Source organism: Schistocerca cancellata, chromosome 8 (assembly GCF_023864275.1).
Source record: "Schistocerca cancellata isolate TAMUIC-IGC-003103 chromosome 8, iqSchCanc2.1, whole genome shotgun sequence".
NCBI classification, from domain to species: domain Eukaryota; kingdom Metazoa; phylum Arthropoda; class Insecta; order Orthoptera; family Acrididae; genus Schistocerca; species Schistocerca cancellata.
The window spans coordinates 463,485,290-463,499,380 of record NC_064633.1 but is presented as its reverse complement, the minus strand read 5'-3'; the positions used below and the strand labels follow the sequence as shown (position 1 = coordinate 463,499,380).

Genomic DNA, 14,091 nt, shown 5'->3' with positions numbered 1-14,091 from the left:
AGCATTGTTTACGAAGTTGTCTCCAATATGAGGAAGGTCTAATAACTGTATCTCTTCAGTCTCTTCGTTGTCAAATAACACTGTGTCGTATCTGAGAAAATTAACCAAGATACAAGTGGACAGAACTTAGTTCTCTTCATGTTCTGGACTGAGACATATCTCACTATAGTAAATACTAAATTTTTGACACAATATTCGAAAAAAGTTTTCTGAAACGTATCGGCCTCTGTTAAGTCTGTAGCCATATAGATTTTAGGTTCACCATTTACCATTTAATTGTGTACCAGGATAAGATCTCATTAAACAAGTTTTTAATGGAAAAGCTTTGTCTCCAACAGTCACGTAAGGCAGTCAAACTCTCGTGCCTGGTAATTCTTTTGGGCTCGGTATATTCAAGGCATTTGTTTCTAGTTTTGTCGCTAAATCTGACCATGGAAAGATCCCCACGTTGCTATTCTCTGCAACGTCACCAACGTTCGCTGATATAGATTGATAGTATTCTTTCTCATATAACAGCCGACGGCCTTGCCGCAGTGGTAACACCGGTTCCCGTCAGAACACTGAAGTTAAGCGCTGTCGGACTTGGTTGGAACTTGGATGGGTCACCGTCCGGGTCTGCCGAGTGCTGTTGGAAAGGGCGGTGCGCTGAGCCCTAGTGAGGCCAATCGAGGAGCAACTTAACTGAGAAGTACCGGTACCGATCACGAAAACTGACAACGGCCGGGGGTGTGGTGTGCTGACTACATGCCCCTCCGTATTCGCATCCGCTGGCACCTACAGGCTGAGTATGACACGGTGGCCGGTCGGTAATGTTGGCCCTGTTTGTTTGTTCCTCGCATAACAAAAAAATTATTATAGCATCCGTGTCACTTTCGTCCATTTTCCTCGGAGGTTGCCCAACGACCTTCATACAAAATTTGCTACGTATTTCCAGAATGAGATTTTCACTCTGCAGCGGAGTGTGCACTGATATGAAACTTCCTGACAGATTAAAACTGTGTGCCGGAACGAGACTCGAACTCGGGACCTTTGCCTTTCGCGGGCAAGTGCTCTACCAACTGAGCTACCCAAGCACGACTCACGCCCCGTCCTCACAGCTTTACTTCTGCCAGTACCTCGTCTCCTACCTTCCAAACTTTACAGAAGCTCTTCTGCGAACCAGGCAGAACTAGCACTCCCGTCGCGCCGCTACAGTTCAAACGCGGTATAGTAAACAGAGCCACACAGTGCCGCGCCGCTCTGCTGGAGTGCAGTTCCGCTCAGTGCGGTCTTAGTTTTGCACAGCAAGTGAGCGGCGAGTGATGACGCGGTGCGCAACAGGTGCTCGCGTTTGCGCCTCGCGGTGACGCTGGCGCCGCCGGCACGGTCGACCTTCGCCGCTTTATTCACTCCACATGGTCGAACGTTGCCCTCAGATACGGAGCAGTACGTGTGCTGTACCAGTCGAGCGGAAACCTTATCTGGGAGAGGGAAGTCTACTGCGACGTTCTCAGTCCGCAGGTCCGCTATCGAGATCTCTGTTCTGCGCTTAAGCATGAGAATGCAAGTCGGGAAGAACCGCAGGGGTTGAAAAAAATTGCCAATTTATCAAGAAGAAAAACGCATGCTTGCTACAAATATTGTTAGCCGGACACGTAGCATATTCTTTTTCTGTTGGTTATTCGATCTTTTTCTCACGACTGCCTCCGTCTTGGTTGTCCCCTGCTGGAGATACGAAGGGGGGAATAATCGGAAAGGGAACCTCCCCATCGCACTCCCCTCAGATTTAGTTATAAATGGGCACAATGGATAGGCCTTGAAAAACTGAACACAGATCAATCGAGAAAACAGGAAAAAGTTGTGTGGAACTATGAAAAAAAATAAGCAAAATATACAAACTGTCTGAAAATAAAAAAATTAAACTTTTCACTCGAGGGAAGATGCTCACGCTAGCCACGGGACCACGGCGCTCCTGAATTCACACTCTCCTTGATGTTGCCTATCTTGCGCATGGACTACTCAGTTTGCATATTTTGCTTTTTTTTTCATAGTTCCACACAACTTCTTCCTCTTTTCTTGATTTATCTGTGTTCAGTTTTCAGTTTTTCAAGGCCTATCCACTGTGCCAACTTATAACTAAATCTGAGGGGGGGGGGGGGGGTGCGATGAGGAGGTTCCCTTGTAAGGGAGAGAGCATCATGACATTTTTGTTCAGTTACAGACCACTTAAAATTTGGATATACATTATGTGGATCCACATGTCATGTGTCTGTTATGCAGTAGTTCCCTTCTGTATCCTCATGCGGTTGATCATTGCTGGTTCAATTTTCCACATCAAGGGAAAGAGAGTGCTCTAAAACTCTGTCCACTGCTGAGGCCTCTTTGACAAGGCCGTTGACACAAAGAGACGCCTCCTCATACACAGACTTCAGAGGCCCAAAATGATCAGCATGTTCTTCTGAGGGGCTTACTAATACATTGTGCCTGAGCTCATATTGCAGCTCATAGTCGCAAAACCGTCAAAGGAACGTTAAGGATAAAGGGGGACTTCACAAGGGTGTCCTGAACAACGTCCTAATTTACTTCATTAACCATTTTTTCTTTATGGTTCACATGTGCAAAATGAGTTTCGTGGACGATTGCGTGTTTACTGTGTTGTATTTTCCTTGCTAAGGATGGATAGAGAATGAAAAAAAAGAGGACAGACAGCAGCTGTAACAGCATTATCCAATATAATGTCACACCTTAGCCATTTTTGGAGACATCTTCCTTACGGTATTTCCACGACTGCAAGGCTAGGAGGATCCTAGCTTTAACATCCCCATCCAACGGAAGTAACGATGCGAACGCACTCATACATCGTCCTCAACTCATGGGAGCTGTAGTTATATTTGTTACTCACACCAGGAAGATGGGAAGAGACTGAGGACGAGAATGAAATAAGACAAAAATTCCTTTCAGCGGTAAACGACCATTCTTTGTTCGGTACTCAGTGCTAAATATGTAAGTCTTGATCACAACATTTTCCTTAGACGTGGCACGTTTAATTGTGCTTAATCTGATGATAGCTGCCGTTAAAAAGGGTCATGGCTAAGGAAACCAAAAGGTGCGGTTAAGACACTATTTTTTTTATCATTTAGTGCTGATGGACAGGAATTGAACGTCACCACCCCTCCTTCCTAAGCCAGCCAAAATCCGACAGTTCCTTTTTTCTCATCACCAGGGTTCTGTCCATCCACCTCTGCATCGAGTGTCTCCACGCTGCATTTCTTAGGCGATCTCGGGTTCCGCGGTCATGTTCCCTGATTTCACTAAAGCTTCAAAAATAAACAAGCAAATGAAAATTACTTTGAAGAACTAAGATGGATATACTTTAAAGAGGAAATGCTACAAGACATCCCGTTTTACAAGTGTCTTGTTGGAGTATCTGTTCGAAGAAATAGTCGCCGCAGTTGCCATCTCAATGTCAGACGGCGCGGCGCGTGTTCCAGTATGTGAAACGCTTCCTTACCGGGAAGGATTTTTAAAAGACGTGTGGGAAGACCTTTTTCTGTATAAGGTCCATGTTAGCAATGGGCTGCAAATTACCACGCTTTGAAATTTAACACTACGTCCATTACGAATTTGCATATTTTATGCTGTTATTTATGCGTCCATTAGCAAGTTTTCTGGAAAAAGCCAACAAAAAACTTGAGGCGGTAATATATGTTCCTCTGCACACTGCTGGCGAGCTGCAAAGAGCTGCAAATACTGGTTTCGGGCTTGTGCGGTTCAGGCAGTTTCGCTTCACTTAGAGCGAATTAGAAGACTTCTTCCTGACAGAAGGGGGAAAAAAAGATAGAGATCATGTAAATTTGCTTAAAAAATTCTCTGAATTAGGTTACGACACAACTGTGGCTGCATAGTTCGAAATTTATCAGTTGTAACCAACTTACTGAATACCGTCTTTTCAGTAATGAAGCCGCTATTTACATCTTTTTTACGATCTTTCTGTAGAAGATGGTGCCACTAAATTACAGTCCTTCTTGATGTCGCTGCAGTCATCGTAATGCAGAGTTACTAGCAATAAGTCATGGGCGCTTTGAAGATTAGTACAGTCACAGCAGTGTACTGGAAACCGTGAGCTAAAAATATCACAGGAAAACACTTATTCGCACTGTGTGCCTTCTTCATAACCTGTTTGGAGAATGAATAACATGAGGGATAGAACAGGATGAGGTGACTCATCTCGGCTCCTACATCTGCCACTGTCGTCGTTTAAGTATTCGATTTTTCTCCATAATGATACGGGGTATACAATATTACGTCACGTCATTCTTCTCCTTTGGGTATGCTATGAACAATAATTAGATGATTTCATACCAAAAGACCTTGTGCTATCACTGGCACGATGTTGTAAATGCTTTCGTAGTAGAGGATTTCAGCAAGTCCGCCTCCGTAGCTGAGTGGTCAGCGCGACAGGCTGCCAGGCAGGAGACCCGCTTTCGATTCCCGGTACTGCCAGGGATTTTTCCTTGGCAGGGAGGACTGGTACGGTATGCACTCTGCCTCGTGATGCTAACTGAGGAGCTACTCGATCGCTTAGTAGTGGATCCGAGGTCTAGAAATCCGACGACGATCAGGCCAGCGGTGTGCTGACCATATGCCACTCCGCACCACATCCAATCGACATCTACATCTACATCCATACTCCGCAAGCCACCTGACAGTGTGTGGCGGAGGGTACTTTCAGTACCTCTATCGGTTCTCCCTTCTATTCCAGTCTCGTATTGTTCGTGGAAAGAAGGATTGTCGGTATGCCTCTGTGTGGGCTCTAATCTCTCTGATTTTATCCTCATGGTCTCTTCGCGAGATATACGTAGGAGGGAGCAATATACTGCTTGACTCTTCGGTGAAGGTATGTTCTCGAAATTTTGACAAAAGCCTGTACCGAGCTACTGAGCGTCTCTCCTGCAGAGTCTTCCACTGGAGTTTATCTATCATCTCCGTAACGCTTTCGCGATTACTAAATGACGCCATTGGAAGATGGTGACTCGCCAGTCCGTCGGCACGGATTGGCCCGACTAGAACTAGAACTAACAACATTGTATTGCCATACCTTTAGTACTGCAGGTGACCATTTCTCAGATGACACGACTACATCAGTGTGTCGGTACACTATTTCTAGTATGCTGGCCACGTCCAGCAAGTTTTTTGGTGGGAACAGAACCAATAAGATGGAGAGGACTTTTGCTAGAGGAGCGAAAGAAATAGCTAATGAAAGTGCTCAAGAGATAGTGGCGACATATATGATCCCCTGGAAAACAGTATCTAGACACTGAAAATGAAACTCTTTCTTCAACAGAGTGTGCAGTGATAGGTATGAAACTTGCCAAGAGCTCAGAACTGTGTGTTGGGCTGAGACTCGAACTCGGGGCCTTTGGCTTTCGCGAGCAAGTGCTCTACCGACTAAGTCACTCGAGCACTACTCACGACACTTCCTCTCAGAGGAACGGAAAAGTTTAGAACGTAAGAGACGTACTGGCGGAAATAAAGCTGGGAGGATGGGAAAATCGAGTGAGTTTCCCTGTTCAAATGTTAATGCAAAACCGTTCGGAAATCTTGCCTCGAAAAGACTGGTTACAAAATCGATTGTCAGAAAATGGAAACAGTTTTACATCTCAGAATCCACAAAACTGAGAGGCTATAAATCATTCATCAAACTGTAGTCTTCACAGGACTGAAAAACTCACTTTGAACACAGAAAAGGACTGTGAAAAAGCCCAAAATAGAAAGCCAAAATTTATTAGAAAAAGCAAACAAAGAAACTGAAAAGCATACTAACACTTATTCGGATAGGAAAAAACGCAGACTTAAGTTGTATGGGCATATTAATGTAGCTAACGAGGTTAACTGGACAGGTTGTGCATCTCTATGAAACCCGTGTAAAGCTAAAATTGAAACAGATGGGTCGGTGGACTAAAAAAATGGTTCAAATGGCTCTGAGCACTATGGGATTTAACTTCTGAGGTCATCAGTCCCCTAGAACTTAGAACTACTTAAACCCAACTAACCTAAGGACATCACAAACATCCATGTCCGAGGCAGGATTCGAATCTGCGACCGTAACGGTTGCGCGGTTCCAGACTGTAGCGCCTAGAACCGCTCGGCCACCCTGGCCGGCCGGTGGACTAAAAGAAGATCCAAAGCAAGCGGGAATAATAACACTAATTGATACAGAAGACAGTAAAAAAAGTTAGGCAGTGAAAGGAGACGGGAACAGTTTGGTCTGACGCGCGGAAAAAGCCCATTCTGAGAGTCTGAAATTAACACGGGGACAAAGAGAAGCTGAAAAAGAATCCAGAAAGTGTCTCTGCTCCAGTAGGGCCAAAATGTGAAAATTAATAATAATAATAATATACGGTCGAGTTACATAAAAGTGACTATTGCCTACGTTCGACGTCAACGTGCAATAACCATTCACACACCGCAAGTGGCAGCACTAGCTGTGGAGGGTATGTAAGGCGTGTAGAGGGGACCCAGAAAACAATGCAGTTGTGGTCGTGATTGGGAAACGGAGCGATTTTACTTATGTTCAAAACGGCATGCTCATTGGCTTTCGGGCCAAGGATGGAAGCATTTCCTGAACGACTAACTTTGTAAACTGTTCGCCTGCCGCCATGGTTAAAGTATACCATGCATAGGAAAATGACACTATGCAAAACCGGCGCCGAGGCAGCAGTGGTGCATCACGGCCATAGATGACAGAGGCGAACGACGGTTGCGGAGGTATGTGAGGACGAAGAGACGTGGAACCATTGTGCAACTAATCGCCCAAATGACCTACCAGTTGCATCTCCTCAATAACCGTTCAGCCAATGTTGCTGCTTATGGCCTCCGTAGCAGACGCCTTATTCACGCACCCGTGCTGACTGTTCATCCGCACGAAGGCTGGAATATGCACGGCAATATCGCTACTGCACGTCCACTAAATGACGACAAGAGGCCATTTCAGATGAATCGCGTTTTATGCCCCATCGAAGTGAAACGTCTGAAAGCAAAAATCCTGCAACAACCGTCGGAAGAATCCAGGTCGGAGGAGGTAGCGTTACGGTCTGGGGAATGTTTTCGTAGCATTCTCGAAGGCACAATGGAGCAACACAAGTTTGCATCTCTCCTTCGGTACCATGTCCACTCCTACATGCAGGATGGTTTTTCCTTGGTACGATGGCCTCTACTAGCAGGACAGTGCAACGTGTCACACAGCTCGCAGTATACGGGCGTAGTTCGAAGATCACCAGCACTTTACTGTACCCCCCCCCCCCCCGACCAACTGCCTCCCCGGATTTAAACCCAACTGAGAATCTGCAGAAATCATTCCCGAATTTCAACAAAAGGCGCAAAATGTTTGTGAAAATCTGTCACAGTTTACCATTCGCTCATTTATGACTGTTTGCATTGCTCGAATACGTACCTGCGTTGCCACCAGGGGAGAGAGCACTGTGTACTGGCGCGACTGTTTGGCGGCCGTTTACTGTGGCTTGTGAATTTCGTTTTGTCTGAATTTATTATCGTATAATCCTACAATGGTGAACCATCTGGCGCCGCGCGGGATTAGCCGAGCGGTCTCAGGTGCTGCAGTCATGGACTGTGCGGCTGGTCCCGGCGGTGGTTCGAGTCCTCCCTCGGGCATGGGTGTGTGTGTGTTTGTCCTTAGGATAATTTAGGTTAAGTAGTGTGTAAGCTTAGGAACTGATGAACGTAGCAGTTAAGTCCCATAAGATTTCACACCCATTTGAACCATCTGGCACCCCGGTTGTCAATAAAATGACCTCGTACTAGAGTGTAGTGCATTCATTTTCCGGCAGTTCATTTCAAAATACAGAGACGTCGTGTTGTCGCAACTTCGGATTAAGATGACGAGTAGGAAACTCGTCGAAACGTTGCAACAAACGATCCCATGATACGGCTGAAAACACCAGAATTATTCGTGAATGAAACTCGACGAAGAAGCCAACATTTCCAAATATAAACGCGTCGACGAAAACTTGGGGAAGGGAGGGGTGGGGTGGGGGGGGGGGGTAGAAAGTGACTGCAATGGAGTTTGTGACACTTTGACACTTGCACGGAGACACACTTGTCGACAAACTGTTCCAAAAATAGGGCACAACGGCCTGTCCATCACTACCTGCGTTTTCAGAGAGTGGCCAAAGCCCATGTCCTGCGCATAGTGCGGTTCTAGGCGCTACAGTCTGGAACCACGCGACCGCTACGGATGCAGGTTCGAATCCTGCCTCGGGCATCCATGTGTGTGATGTCCTTAGGTTAGTTAGGTTTAACTAGTCCTACGTTCTAGGGGACTGATGATCGAAGCAATTAAGTCCCATAGTGCTCAGGGTCATTTGAACCTGTGCAAAGTTCCCTGTCCTCGGATCAGTTCATAGTGTGCGTGGCTTTCTTCCAAACTTAAGTGCTGCAGTTGATCTCTGATTGGCAAGTAGTGTTCCGTGTTTTAGTGCTGAGATAATGGAGTTCGACTAGACCATCAAAGAGAAGCCTTTACTGGGTTCAAAAATGGTTCAAATGGCTCTGAGCACTATGGGACTTAACTTCTGAGGTCATCAGTCCCCTAGAACTTAGAACTACTTAAACCTAACTAACCTAAGGACAGCACGCACATCCATGCCCGAGGCAGGATTCGAACCTGCGACCGTAGCGGTCGCGCAGTTCGAGACTGAAGCGCCTAGAACCGCTCAGCCACTCCGGCCGGCCCTTTACTGCGCATCGGTATGTAATGGACTATACAAACAAACAAGAAGTGAGTAAGTGGTTCTGTGTAAAGTTTGAAACGAATAAATTCAGAGGAAGACTATCCACAAAAAGTAACACAGTTTTAGGAGAAGGCAGCAATGTTTGTATCCCAGATGAAGCAGCAAATGAAGTGCGGAAACATTTTGTCAGCGCAAAGAAGCGGGCATAAGAAACAGACGCTACAGTTCCACCAGTTTACGTTGAAGAAGTAGGGCAGCTCTTCAATCGAGACTACGACTTAGTAACATCGTTACTATCGCACAGAGGTACGAAACAAATGTTACATCGTTGTTGTTGTTGTTGTTGTTGTGGTCTTCAGTCCTGAGACTGGTTTGATGCAGCTCTCCATGCTACTCTATCCTGTGCAAGCTCCTTCATCTCCCAGTAACTACTGCAACCTACATCCTTCTGAATCTGCTTAGTGTATTCATTTCTTGGTCTCCCTCTATGATTTTTACCCTCCACGCTCCCCGACAATGCTAAATTTGTGATCCCTTGATGCCTCAGTACATATCCTACCAACCGATCCCTTCTTCTAGTCAAGTTGTGCCTCAAACTTCTCTTCTCACCAATCCTATTCAATACCTCCTTATTAGTTACGTGATCTACCCATCGTATTAGGCGAAAATATATGTGCACTGCGCGAGATCCCACCGATTCTGGAGGAATATTCTCCCAAGAAAATAATTTGCTGACGAATTATGGGAACAATTTTTCGCTTGCAGTTGATAATAGAGTACCGAATGACAGAATACTGGGGTTGGCCTTCGAGAAGAGAAAAGTATGTTTATCAAACTACGAATCGTTTTTTTTTTTTTTTTTGTTTTTCTGTGTGTGGATGGAACGTTCAAGAGTTCGAGCAAGTAGTTTGGATAGTTCTTTATACTCCTTACCGACCTCAATAGCTCTTCGAAGGAAACTAACACCATTCCAGTTGTTTACACTTTGCTGCCAAATGAAAAGCGAGAAACATATGAACGTCTTCTTGAAGCTATTAAAACTAACGAGCCTGGATGGAACCATGCATCTCTGATGATGGACTTCCAAATTACCTTCGTTCAAGCAGCTAACAGTTTGTTTTCTCGAACAGAGACTACTTGTTGCCACTGTCATTTTAATCTATGTTTGTGGAAACTAGTTCAGTGTTGCGGCCTCGTTCCAGCCTACAAGGAAAACGAGAAAATAAGCCGCCACATAACAACGTGCTTTGCTCTTGCACATCTTCCCTTGGAAATGTTGGATGATGTGTACTGAAGAGAGAACGCCTGAAAACCAAAAGCTTCAGGACTTTTTATGACTATTTTGTGGACCAGTGGCTCGGTAACAAACAAATACCAAGAGAGATGTGGAATTGCAGTGGCAGGCGCCATCGCAATAACAACATCTCAGAAGGATGAAATCGAAGAATAAACACATCAATTCAAAAGTTCGAAAGTTTACTCTTTAGTAAAAAATCTTCGAGAAGACGCAGAGTACCACGCCCACCAGTTTGACCGACTAATTTTTAACGTTGATGGGAACAGAAGAAAAAAGTCATCAATGAAAACTGACGAAACGATTGCAAATGCTTTACAGTAACTCCAAACTGAAGGGAACTTAAAATCATTTCTGATTTGGGTGGACTGCTCACAGAAATTATGACGACGAAGAAAACGACAGAATCAATGAAACAATTGTAAATATTGGAAGTTACTATAATATAATCATTGACAATCTTGTAAATACTGTAAATAAATTCTGACATTCTGCATGGTGTCTGTTGTTCTATGTCGTGTCTCCCTACCACTTTCGCGCAACGACGCTCTGAGCGTGTTTTTTAGGGAATTGACTAGTTTGAACCTGGGACCTGTTGCTGGTAAGGAGACGCCAGACCACACATGACATGTAGAGTTCAGAAGAGTTCAGTGAGACTAGCGATGATATAACCAAATACTTAATGATTTCAGCGTCAGCTCCACTGCACTCCCTGTAAAAGAATCTTAATACTAACTAAATTTAGTGGAAGGGGTTCAAGGCTTTCCTATTTTTAGTTAGCTGGTAAAATAACGTCGAAAAAGCAGTTAAGTTTATCATTGGAAATTTTATTCTACTCACAAAACATTGTTTATAAATTGCACTATTGATAAAAGGAAATGTTTTAATACAGGATGATAAAAACCACCTGTGTTCAACAAAAATGTGAACGAATATTCCCTGAATGGGTTTCCAAGTTCTACAATGGATCGAAGGATGACCTATGCCATATCACATCTATAATCTAGGTTTAAATAAAGTTTCACAAAGGAGAAAACTATCAAAATGGTCTACAGTGACCCTCAATTATCTTTAATTACTTATCTAACTTGTCGTAAATTACAGTGGCTGATGTGGCTTCTCAATCATTATATAACAGAAAAATCATCGCGTTTCAGATTTTAACTTACGTAGCAAATGTGGATACCATGAGCTTTAATTGACGATCGACACTAGTATTACGCAAAACGGGGGTGTAACAGATGAGACTTCTGCAATTCTGAGTGAAGCTTTATGCGCTGTTATGCGGCATCGCGTGCATTCATTACCTTGTCGTTGGTAAGGCAGCGTCAGAGGGCGGCGGGAGGCGCAGCTCCACACCTCGCCATCTCGGAAGCAACTCTCCTAGCTTCTCCTTACTACAATTTACCAAAGTTGGTTTAAAAAAAGTTATATGGCTGTGTTTTCAGCTGACCAATCAGGGTCTCAATGTTAACCTTAAGCTCCGCCTACAAAAATTCTGTCTATCCAATGAGAAACGTTATACTTTTCCGTGGTGGGGCAATGTTTTTAAAGTTTGCAATGTAACAGAGACGCGAAAAAGTCTCACGCTAAAACTTGCGGCTGGTGTGGCTCTTTTAGTGTTATCGTAAGATCTATATTGTTCTTCTGGAGGGCTCTAGCTTTTAACATGGGCTGGGGGTGGTCCTGTCGGTTAGCTGGCGACGTGGGTGTCCGTCCCTTATCGTAGGGCCTTCTAGCTTAACACGGTTCTGCTCTCGGTTTCTGTTCTCGTTTCTCCCCTCGGAACTGCGTCTGTCTCACGGTGGGAAGGTACGACATGCATTTAGGCATTCTTGTGTTAGTCTGTGGTATTCCATTTGCTCACTCGTTACTCGTATTACTTTGCTTAATTTAATGTCACGATTTATTCGGAGCTATGTTACATTCTACCGGATTTGCTATCTGTCAGGGTTTTCATGGAAGGTGTTGGATTTGCCTGACACCTTACAAAATTTAATGGGGGACGAAAAGAGACTGCCTCCCCGCGGTGCCCGCTCGAAATGACACAAAGTCGGCTAAATTTCTCTTGAAATTTGTAAAAATTCTTTAAAAAAGACTGAGAAGAGTATCCCAAAGACCAAACTTTTTCTAGAGAATAATCACAGAATTCGCCTTGAGAGGTTCTTAGAATCGAAATCTGTGTTTACAGGCACTGAATGCAAGATCTTTTCAGTGGAAACGCAAGCAGATTTCATGCAATGAAATCCATGCTTTCTCCATCCATTATAAGATGAGCAAACTAGCGTGAAACTAGAAAATACAAAATAAATCATAAAAAAGTGACTGATTGAAATTTTTCAAGCTTTCAACACATTTTAAAACTAATTTCTAGTAACACATGTAGACTACAGCAAGCCTCTTGAGGATGGGCCTAGGCGAACAAGAGCGGTCACGCTGGCTCGCTGCCTGTGTTGTGAGTGTTCGAAATAAAACAGGACGGTCAGGCGTTTTTACGTAGCGCAGCACGGCCGACTGTAGAGCAGGAGAAGCGCAAACAATGAGATGCCTTCAGGGGAATGACCATAATTAGTTTCGCTGTAGCCTTAGATACAAACATACAATATATACGGCGCAGTGCTTAAGGGGAAATTCCACCCAAAAATTTAAATTTTTCTCTACTTTGCCGGTAGCAACAAAATCGTGCATTTTATGTAAAGATGTAACAACACCCAAGTTTAGAAGTCCATAACTTCGCTGGTATTCAAATTTTGAATTTTTAGTATGATTTTAATGGTATCCTTGAAAACAACTTTTGGTAATCAAAGATTTTTTACGTACATTCCCAAGACATAGTTCAATGTTTCTGTACATTCATTTTATGAGAAACATTAATAATTTTATTTTCAGTGTTAATTTCAGCCTTAAATTTTCCTTAATTATCAGTACATAAATCTGATGATAAAATAAATTACATTTTCGATAGTATTAATGCATACGAGTACGCAAACGCATCAAGACTACCTCCTGCAAAAATTTCATTCAGATTAGTTAATATTTATGATAAAGAAAGTTGGCACTGCGCCCAGAACAACAAACTTATTACAATCCGGATTTTAAAGTTGTATCAAAAAAATGAATGTTACTACAAGACATCGGCACCATAACGTTTTCCCTTTTTGCTTATGTGAGGCTTCCTCTTGTAATTTAAAGATTAAGGTAGCCTTTTCCTTGAATTTTCTAAACAAAAACCTACTCGCAGTGTCCTTGGGGAGCCGGCAGCAGTGGCCGAGCGGTTCTAGGCGCTACAGTCTGGAACCGCGCGACCCCTACGGTCGCAGGTTCGAATCCTGCCTCAGGCATGGATGTGTGTGATGTCCTTAGGTTGGTTAGGTTTAAGTAGTTCTCAGTTCTAGGGGACTGATGACCTCAGATGTTAAGTCCCATAGTGCTCAGAGCCATTTGAACCATTTGAGTCTTCTTGAGGAGGTACAGTAGTACGGATATCTGATCGTAATCCATTGCCTATTTCCTTGGAGCTTGTTGATTGTAGTGAACAGGACTTCACTGTACATCATACGTCTATATTTACACAGTCAACAGACAAATGAACTGATTTCCAACGACTTACTGCCAATTATTTCCGTTCAGTTTTCTGGAAAACTTGCAACTTGTTTTTCCCAGTTTGAGTTTGTGCCAAGTTCGGTATAAAACTAGTTTTGATGGATGGTGATAGATATCAAAAATTATCTTTGACGCCTCTTGGTGTGCCACATCCTCTTATGCTGTCCGTATTTCGATCATTTCTTAGATGTTCTTGTAATTCGAATACAGCCAAATCGTTTTGGGACCTAAGAGTAAGCCCTCCAAAGAAGTGAAATAGTCATTAAATCTCTTTTGAAAAAAATTCAAGTTTTAGGGTGGAGACTCCCTTTACAATAGAGTGTAGCTGTTTTTAAAGGGATGAAAACTAGCATAATGGTCGAATTACGAACTTCAAAGCGCTCGGACACATCAACGTCCAGAGCAGGGAGCCTAGTCTATATGTTTATTGTGTGTGATAGTATCTTGATACGCTTAGTGTTCTAT

General features: G+C 43.7%; 1 pseudogene; it reads left to right on the top strand.

The window, feature by feature from the left end:
- Positions 1–515: 515 nt before the first annotated feature.
- On the top strand, positions 516–634 carry LOC126095798 (5S ribosomal RNA; annotated as a pseudogene).
- Positions 635–14,091: the final 13,457 nt, after the last annotated feature.